Source organism: Musa acuminata, chromosome BXJ2-10 (assembly GCF_036884655.1).
Source record: "Musa acuminata AAA Group cultivar baxijiao chromosome BXJ2-10, Cavendish_Baxijiao_AAA, whole genome shotgun sequence".
In the NCBI taxonomy this organism is placed as follows: domain Eukaryota; kingdom Viridiplantae; phylum Streptophyta; class Magnoliopsida; order Zingiberales; family Musaceae; genus Musa; species Musa acuminata.
This window is the reverse complement of record NC_088347.1, coordinates 16383556-16391370: the sequence shown is the minus strand read 5'-3', so window position 1 is coordinate 16391370 and position 7815 is coordinate 16383556.

The window sequence follows — 7815 nt, the reverse complement described above, 5'->3', positions numbered from 1 at the left end:
TTTGATGATGACAACCAATTGATGACGGAGTTTAAACAAACTCCCCCTATCAATATGCCATATTGATAGAACCTTGAATTCAACTTGAATTCAAGTCAAAGCAAATTTTAATCATGAATATTTGTAACACGTTATCATAAAATCGTGCATAATCAAAATTTGAATACATCATTCCATGCATGATCATTATCATAACTTCTCCTTCTTTGTCGTCAACAAAAAGGAGAAGTCCATTTAGCAAGTTTCAAATCATTGCATTATAAACATAATCTCAAGTTTTATCATCAAGCAAGCTAGAAATAATTTTGAGCTTTGCAAGTTTGTAAATTTTGTTAGATGTGCAAGTTAGCATATTTTGCTTCTTGAGATGGGCAAGATAGCATTTTTGCTTCTCTTGAAATTGCAAGCTAATAATTCTTGGTGATGTTCAAGATAGCAAGTTCTACATCATGAAAGCTAGTGAATTTTACAATGTTTTAGAACATGCAAGCTAGCAATTTGGCAAGTCACTTCTCTTTGAAGTATGAAGACTAGCAAGTTTTAGAAAAAGAATGCAAGATAGCAAGCTAGCAAATTTAGTAAGAGATATACAAATTTTGGAACATGCAAGCTAGCAAATTTTACACATATGAAAGTTGGAAAAAATTTTGCATCAAGCTTTTCGCTTCTCTTTATGATGTGCAAACTAGCAACTTTTTGCTTCTTCTTGAAGTATGCAAACTAGCTAGCAAGCTAGTAGATTTTATCTCCCCCTTTGACATTGTTTTCAGTTTTAAATATGATGCTTATTTTGATTTGACATAAATGACAAAGGCATACTTGTATGAAATAAAAAGGAAATACATTTTTCTTGAAAACTTCTCAATTCCTATCTTATTGTGTTTTCAAGGAGAGATTAATGAATTTTTTTTTTATGAATCTCTTGAAAATGATTTTGATTTGACGATTTGAATTTGAATGAGATTTATCTTGATTTTTTTAGATTTATAAATTAAAATTTCTTATGCCTGAATAAAGATATTATATCATTTGATCTCCTATGTTTCTTTTTGCTATTTATAAAAGAAGAGATTTGTTAAAATCAATCCTGTCTTGTGACATTTATGATTTGATATTAATATCTTTCATGTCATAATTTTCATACGACACCTTTGTATTTTTGTGATGACTTGAACATTTACATCATCATGTTCTTTCCTTCTTCTTTCTTATTTATAATGACAAATGGGGAAAAGAAAATAGCTAGCATCTCAAAATAACCAAATTTACTAGCTTACATGATAAAATTTAGATATGTTGAATCTCCCAAATGCATAAATTCGTCTTATACATTTTTTAGATCATGATATTGATTTCTCAAATTTTAGACTTGAATCTTCTTTTTGAATCAAGATTGTTTCTCTATCATTCCTTCTATATACAAAAGAAGAGATATGTCAAAAATCATGACTTGATCTTTCATTTTTTATGATTGAAATAATGATTAGAATATTGATGTAAATTTATTATTTATCTTTGTCATGCTTTGAAAATTATTGTAAAAATCTTTCACTGAGGCAAAGATTAATAAGCCATTAATCACAAGAATCATCATGCATAATTTTGAAATATAAACTCATTAAACATGATTATTATGCACTATTAGATCATCAAGCATGGTTTCATTGAACATAAGGCATCTTTAATTAAAATAAAAAAATATACGAAAATCATCAAAAGACACATTATTGCTTCTTAAGAACATACATAAGATTAATCTTATTTGGTTTACAAGCATTAGATTTATATATCTAACATTTTATTATATTTTCATAAAATATGCAATGGTCGTTATCATTTTCAAAATTACTAGCATGATCCTTTTTTTTTTACATTTTTATTACATCATTAAACATGTAAGTTTTTAAGAAAAATTTAAAAATATATATAATTTTTCTAAACTAAATTAAAAATAACTTATGAAAAGCATCAAGTAATTTCAAAGTAAACTAAGGGGATTTTGATTACCTTGTCATCGAAACCGTTAAGGCGTAGTTTGCCACCTCGCCTTTGTTGGTTTGCTCCTCGTCTTTGGATGAGCTCGATTTGTCCTAGAGTGCTTTCTTTATCTTGCATTCACAGCAAATAGTTGTGATCTTTTTAGTTTATTTTTATTCTTTGATTCTTGTTTTAAAAACTTTTTAAGCTTTATTGTGAGAAGTTCAAGTTCATCATCACTTGAGCTTTCGCTCGAGTGATATTCTTTTGTTCTAAGTGTAAAATCCTTCCTATTCTTTGGAAGGTTATTCTCAAGTTTGTCGTGTGCCACATAAGTTATTTCATAGGTCATCAAAGATCTAATAAGTTCTTCGAGAGGAAAATTATTTAAATCCTTGGCCTCTTGAATGACCGTTACTTTAGTATCCCACTTTTTAGAAAGAGATCGTAAAACTTTATTCACAAGTTCAAGATTCGAAAAACTTTTACCAAGAGCTTTTAGACTATTGATTACATCTGTAAAATGGGTGTACATATCTCCAATAGTCTCGCTTGGTTCCATATGAAATAATTCAAAATCATGCATCAAAATATTTATTTTAGAGTTTTTAACTCTACTAGTATGTTTGTGTGATTTCGAATGTATGCCAAATGTCAAAAGCCGTTTCGTAAGTAGAAACCCGATTGAATTCATTTTTGTCTAAGGCGCAAAATAGAGCATTCATAGCTCTAGCATTTAAAGAAAAAGTTTTCTTCAAATTATTCCATTCATTCATTGAAGTAGAAGACTTTTGAATGTCGTTTTCAATAATATTCCATAAATTTAAATCCAAGAAAAGTAAGAAAACTCTCATTTGAGTTTTCCAATAAGTGTAGTCCGTTTTATTGAATATTTGAGGATGAACGATAGAAAAACCCTCTTGAAAGTCGAAAAGAGCCATTTCTATTGGGTGTTAAACCAAATGAGAAATAACGTGGTTCTAATACTAACTATTGGGAACGAGTCGGCACTAAGAGGGGGGAGTGAATTAATGCAGCGGTAAAAACATTGATTTCAGAAAATATTCGTTCATTGAAAACCAATCAGAAAGATGTTAACTTAAAAACACTTACGTAAGCGTGTAATGAGGAAGTAGAGTAGTGAGCAAGTAAAATGATTTGCAGCAAAGGTAAACAGCAAAGTAAAAGGCAGCAAACCGATGTTATAGTAGTTCGATCGTCATGACCTACATCAACTCCCGATTCCTCTTCCGTCAAGGCCACCGACATGCACTAACAGTCTTTCTTCAATGGGCGAAGACCAACTACCCTTTTACACCCCTTTTCTCCTTTTCACAGGTTTAGGAGATAACCTTTTATAGGCACTCACTCCTCTCTAAATAGAATTCCAAACTTAATCTAGAGGAGGGGATCTCTCAAGTAATTGCTACAATGTTTTCTCACTTTTAAGTTCTCTATGCTTATCTATGTTAACCAGGGATGAGAGAGGTATTTATAGGCCTCAAATGGATTTAAACTTGGAGCCTAAAAATGTCTCATCCTTAGTTTTCGGGGTACTAGCGGTACCATCGCTTGCAGCATTGACACTGGATAGTACCATCGCCTAACACCCTGCCACTAGGCGGTACCACCACCTGACAATCTCTCGAAGATTGTGTTTGGGTGGTACCACCACTTGACATAGTCTCAAAGACTATGCCACGACAATGCCACATGTTGGGTCACTGTTTGGGCCTTTCACTTGGCCCAACACAGCCCAAACTTGGGCCCAATTGATCCCTAATTAAGTTATCCCAATTCCAACTCAATTATATGCTAACTATGAATTTTAAGACATTCATTAAGCTAAATAAGTCTATAAGTCTAGGTTTCTTCTAGCGATCTTCCGGTGAACTTCCGACGATCTCTCGACAATGTTCCAGTAGACTCTCGGCAAGTTCTTGGACTTCACGATGATCTTCTTGGTGAGTTTCAACGAGCTTCGTTGGCAAGCTCCTAGACTTGGTCAATTCCGGCAGAACTTCCAATGAATGTTCGGGCTTCCAATGAACTCTCGAACTCCCACCGAAATCTCATTCTTAACTCCGGGTCTTTATTTTACATAATGCCTTGATCGCTATCATAGTTAATCTTGCATACTTAAAACTGACTTTTGTCTAGACAATTATTATAAAGCTTAAATCAAATGTTGTCTAGCATGTTATTGGTTCATCGATGCTTCATCCGATTCTTTAATGCATCGTCCTCTCTTGCGACCTATTGCCTAATCGGCCAGTTGACCTCTATAACTTTGATTTCCTTGGCGTAATTTTCGCTCTTATTGGCCCGATGCCTAGATCCATGACCCGAAGCCTTTGGTCGATATGTCGACTGATCCTTTGGCTTAATGTCTAATCTTCTAACATGTTTTTCTTTGGCCCAACATGATTCTTCTTGCTTTAATTATCTCTCCTTGATCGAAGCTTCCTGCATCACTCAAAACACAAATCAAATTATAAACACTATCAATTGCCTCATGCTGCTTGAACTGGGTGGGTGCTAGTTAGAGCTTTAACAAGCATCGCCTCGCAAACTTTCAAAGTTTTTGGTCCTTCCTCTACAAAATTTACTCATCGACTCTTCTTTCACTTAGTTGTCACTTCCAAGTAGATTCGCATCACTTCCGCTTTCGATTGACATTTTGTTGGGAAATAAGGCGGATACTCTACTCTCAGTAGCACTAATCACCAATGGTGAGGATTTGACAACTATTGTCTTCTAATATCTTCGAAGGGTCTTTGAATATGTGCAGAGCTCCTCTACTGGATAGATAAGATAATCAGGGTACTTAGTTTCACCCATTCTCTTAAGGGTTGAGAAGGCAAAGGTTACATGACTTTGCTCGCCTCCTCGAGGTTGCACTCCATGCATCGAGCTAGTTACTGGCCTTCACCTGCTCTTTGCTCACACTTCTGAAGCACTTGAAGTGTTTGCACTCCTTGCGTTGAGTTAGCTACTGTGATTCACCTTCTCAATGTCATCGAACTTCTGGAATGCAAGAAGTTTTCACCCCAACTTGGAGTAATTCTCTAATAGATTTAGTTACCTTTGGGATTGTACCGTCTTCTCCATCAACCCTGCCGCCTACTCCCCTAAGTAGCAAAGATACAGCACCACGTACTGCCTGCTTCGTTCCTTGGTCATGCACTCTTGCATGACTCGAAGTCCTTCAGTTTCGGCTATCTTAATGAGAAGCTCGTTGACACTAGTCTTACGAAGTTCCTTGGCCTCTGCCCTTCAGCCTTGTCTCGATACTTAGAGTTTGCCTTTGCATGCTCTTACTAGTCATAGGTGCCCAACAAGCCAATCACGTGAGTGATGACACGTGTGACTTGATACAGAATCTTTTTGCTTATTATATTTTGACGTATATTACTTTATAACTATTGCATATGTGTATATATATATTGTGATGTCGTTGGATTTGTGTAGTCCTGTGAAAGTATAGGAAGAGAGAAGTGTCTAGTTCTCTTTGCGGATTCATAGCGATCTTAGATCTAAAGACAATGCCTTTGCAGATCATAGAAAGATCTTCTTTTCAGATGACATCAAAATGTTCGCATCGTAATATTGTTAGATATAATTTTATTTGATTTAAATCCTGACATAAAAAATTATTTTCACATTATAATAGTATAATTATAGATTTTATGCTAACACTAGTAACCAAAACCTGTCACTTGACCTTGCCATTGTTGTATAAATTGCTTGAACATTATCTGAGCTACAATAAATGATAATAACCGAGAAGAAGTCTACCAAAATTATAGTGTCAATTTAATTATCATCTTTTTGTTGATTATTAAGGGTTTGCTCTAGTGTCACTGCTATCATAATTTATATCAATTCTGTATTGGTTTTAGCAGGTTCAATGAGATTTAAAAAGGTTAAGAATACTAAAAAGGGCCGCCTTTGTAGTTTCAGTCCTATAAGGTATAAAGGTAGATTGAGCTTTGTTCACAATTCATCACCCTTACAACCAAACGATATATTTTGCGAGAAGCCACAGTTTTCCTCTGGATAAGAGCAACAGCGGAGAGAAAAGGCAGAAAATAAGATAAATGCTGAGGAACTATGGAAGGGGGATGAGCAAACTCTATTAAGGAGAAGGTTTTGGCACCTTGAACTTCTTGGATGCTTAAGGAAGCTCAAGCAAGAGAGTTATGTGAAAGAGTATCGAGCGTAGCAGATGCCATTAGACTGCAAGGGATGTGATGATGGGAGTTAAAGCATAAGGGTTGGGCATTAGACAAATGTTCAGTAAGCACCAGATTTCAAGTATTGGAGGATTAAGATTCCTGTAGCATATTTTATCTCATTCTTCTGAACAATGGTTTTTGAATATCATATTAATCTCAAAATGTTTAAGAGATCTTTGGGTTCCTTTTCTGTTTTAAGGTAGATTGAGTATACATATTGTTCACCATGGTGAAAGATGCACAAGTTTATAAATGTTATATAGGTCTTGTTTAAGTCAGTCTTGCATTGTTAATAATGTTGGAAGTGGCCTTTTATGTAAATCTTTCTTAAATGTTTGGAGTGGTTTACTTTCTATGACCGTCATACTGTTCTTACTCAAAGTTCTTGGTGATACCAGCATTGGTCCATTTTAAAAGAAAGAGAGGTTCAAAGTCCTCCATAGGATCAACGAAAATGTGTATTGGATTCCAGAATCTGCTTGACACGCTTGTGATTGTTTAAAATTTTGGAGAGAGCTTCGGCAGATTCATGGATTGGACAAGGAAATAATATTATAGGCTGCACTCTTTACTTGTGAAACCTGCTTAATGATAAGTGTTCATGTAAACCATGCACCAAGCAGGTTGGTTCATTTTGTTTTATCTGATACACTTCTTAATAGGTTGAAATGGGAAATGATGGGCATCTCAGAAGGGCATTCTCCTACTTTGATAAAGATGGGAATGGCTTGATTGAACCTGAGGAAACTTTGTGAGGCCTTAGCTGAAGATGGAACTGCTCCTGATAGCATGGATGCTGCAAATGACATCTCACGAGAAGCTGACACTGACAAGGCAGCTATCTCAACTATCTCTGGTTACTACATCTTCATTCTCTCCATCACATTCATGCTAGAGTATTTATGTGATTGTAGGACGGGATAATCATGGCAACGATGAAAACTGGAACAGGTTGGAGGAAAGCTTCATGGCAACTGGATAAAAAAATGGATTGATTTAAAAGGACCCGACGGATATACAATTGTTAATGGGGGGCTTGAAGTAATCCAGATGCACAGTGATGATCATGGATTGGCTCGGAAGATGAATCCTGTCATCTTTAACTCTTAACTTTGGATTTTTGCTGCGATATATGCTAAATCAGACCATATTACTTTTCCTTATAAAGCACTGAACTTTTTTACTTCCAAGACCATATATTGTACCACATTGATGCTTATATAGCTTCGATCATAACATATAACCCAGCATGTGGAACTATGCAGATATCTATTTATCAAATCAGGTGCATGGAATTAATCATTAAACAACCTGCTGCTGAAGTTTGAAGCAGAAGCTCTCATATGAAACTTTTGGAGTTGGGTCTGCGTCTCTTTCTGGTTAGTTCATCTAATTCCGAATCACTTCTCCCGGTATGCAATCCAACAGAATGACCCACAGAATTTGAATCTGCTTCCTTGCAGGAAATTCTTCCATGGTAGTACAGCTCCATCAACAGGTTTAGGCTCATCCCTTAAAGGCAGCCATTCTTCAAGCTTTTGTGCTTTCTAGGATACTGGTATGCTTGGCAGATCTGAAGTCAATGTCTCCATTGGTAGCA